The sequence below is a fragment of the Marmota monax genome, unplaced genomic scaffold (genome assembly GCF_021218885.2).
Source record: "Marmota monax isolate L192 unplaced genomic scaffold, Marmota_monax_Labrador192_F-V1.1 WCK01_AAM20220418_F8-fsc00002, whole genome shotgun sequence".
In the NCBI taxonomy this organism is placed as follows: Eukaryota; Metazoa; Chordata; class Mammalia; order Rodentia; family Sciuridae; genus Marmota; species Marmota monax.
In genome coordinates, this window is record NW_026693571.1 from 11,545,467 (window position 1) to 11,548,071 (window position 2,605).

The window sequence follows — 2,605 nt, forward strand, 5'->3', positions numbered from 1 at the left end:
CTGCTGCAGCTATTACCTCTTCTAACGTTGAGTTGACCTGCATTGCTTGTGGTCCTTTCTTTCCTTGTCTCTTCATACTGTTCGCGTTCCTTTCTACTTGGTGAAACTGTTGTGCTATTGAATTTTCCCCCTATATATTTATATTGGTCTTGTATAGTTGCAAAGTCTCCCTCGCAGGCGCGGGCGGCGGCTCTGCCCCTCCTCCTATTGGGGCAATGTGCCTACCACGCCGGCAGGCCGCTGGGCCTGCTCTGCCGGTCAGTAGCAGGTCCGCCTACCTTGCAGGCGCGCGCGGCGGCTCTGTCCCTCTGCGGGCCACTAGGCTTGTTCTGTCGGTGGTCGCAGTTCTGCCTACTTTGCAGGCGCAGGTAGCGGCACTGCCCCTCTGCAGGCCTCTGGGACTGTTCTGCCAGTGGGTCGCAGGTCCGCCTACCTTGCAGGCACGGGGGGGTTGGTGCGGCTCTACCCTTCCTCAGGCCACTGGGCCTGTTCTGTCTCTCGGTTGCAGGTCTGGCCTGTTCTGATGGTGGTCACAGTTCCGTCTACCTTGCAGGCGCGGGGGGAGGGGGCGGCTCTGCCTCTCAGCAGGCCGCTGCTCCTCTTCTGCAGGTGGGTCGCAGTCCCGCCTACCTTGCAGGAGTAATTGGAAGCTCTGTCCCACCGCAGGCCACTGGGCTTTTTCTGTCGGTGGTCACAGTTCCGCCTACCTGGCAGGCGCAGGGGGTGGGGGGCGGCTCTGCCCCTCAGCAGGCCGCTGGTCCTTCTCTGTGGGTGGTCACAGTTCCCTCTACCTTGCCGGCGCAGGGGGAGGGGGCGGCTCTGCCTCTCAGCAGGCCGCTGCTCCTCTTCTGCCGGTGGGTCGCAGGCCCGCCTACCATGCAGGAGTGATTGGAAGCTCTGTCCCGCCGCGGGCCACTGGGCCTTTTCCCTAAAAATATTTTTTAAAACTACAATGAAATATCACTACATACCAATTAGAATGACCACAATAAAAAATAATGACAAAAGGAAATTCTGGCAAAAATGCTAAGGATCTGGATTACTCAAAAGTTGTTAATAAGAATGTAAACTGCTACAGTTATTCTTAAAAACTTGAACAATTTCTTAGAGAATTAAATATACAATTACCATATGACCCAAATTTTCAATCTTAGATATTTATTCCAGGGTATTAAAATCTATGTTCACACAGAAAACCTACACAGCTACACCTACGCAGTCTGGCTGGGCACAATCAGGAGCCACTTGTCAAAAGAAACTAACTTTATTTTTAGAACCACACACGCCAAACAAAACAGCTCCTCAGGAAAAACCCTCAGAGCCGAACTGCCACCACCGGCTTCCCACAAGCCTCTCTCCCAACCACAAGCCTCACCACCTCCCACCATCTTCCTGCTCTTGAGGCCGATTGGCTGGGTCGTGTGGGCGGAGCCAAAAAAGTCCCCCAATGAGCAGCTCCGTGGTCTGAAAGGGCAGGGAAACAGCCCAATGAGCATCACCGCAGAGGAGCCAATCAGCTAGATGTTGCTGGGGCCGCTGTGAGCCAGTCATCAGCCGGCAGCTGGAAGTTTGCTGGGGCCCCTTTGGCTGTGGCTCTCAACAATTTGTAATATCCAAAAAGTAAGGGGGAAACCTTCATATAATTGTACTGTGGTTCAACAAACTGTGCAGTCATACCTTGCAATACTCAGCAATAGAAAGGGGTGGACTACTGATATGACTTAGTAACTCTTCCAAGTTTATATTGAGTGAAAAGAAGTCAGTCCTCAAATATTATATATCATATGATTCCAATTACAAACACATGCATATGCATGTCTGTATGCATGTATACATGTGTGTGATAAAATTTAGAGAAGGAGAAGTAATAGTCGCCATGGTTTAGAGATAGGATGAGGGATGGTGGGGGTTGGAGAGGAGTCATAAAGGATAAGACAGTGGGAGTGTGATTAGTACAGTGAAACCAAGTGGAGGGATCCTAATAGTAATAAAATAGTAGTGTATTTTTACTGTGATGAGGATTATATGATACTACACAGGTAATAAAATTACATAGACCTACCCATGCATTCAAAGGCACACACACACACACACCCCTACAAGTAAAACTGGTGAAATCTAAGGGGCTGGGGCTGTAGCTCAGTGGTAGAGCACTTGCCTGGTACATGTGAGGCACTGAGTTCAATCCTCAGCATCACATAAAAATAAATAAATAAAATAATGGTATTGTGTCCATCTACAATTAAAAAATAAATAATTATATTGTATCCATTTAAAAGTATATTCTTTTAAAAAATGGTGAAATCTGAATAAAATGAATAATTATATCAATATCTATATACAGGTTTTAATAACATCATAATTTTACAAGATGTTATCACTGGTAAAGAGTATAAGGTTTTGCTAAGAATTATTTTTTACAATTTCATGAGTACCTACAAATTTCTCAATAAAGTTTATTTGTAACTGGGCATAGTGACACACAGCTGTTATCCCAGCAACTAAGGAGGCTGAGGCAGGAAGATCACAAGTTCAAGGCCAGCCTCAACAGATTAGTGAGATCCCTCAGCAACTTAGCAAGACCCTGTCTCAAAATTTAAAAATA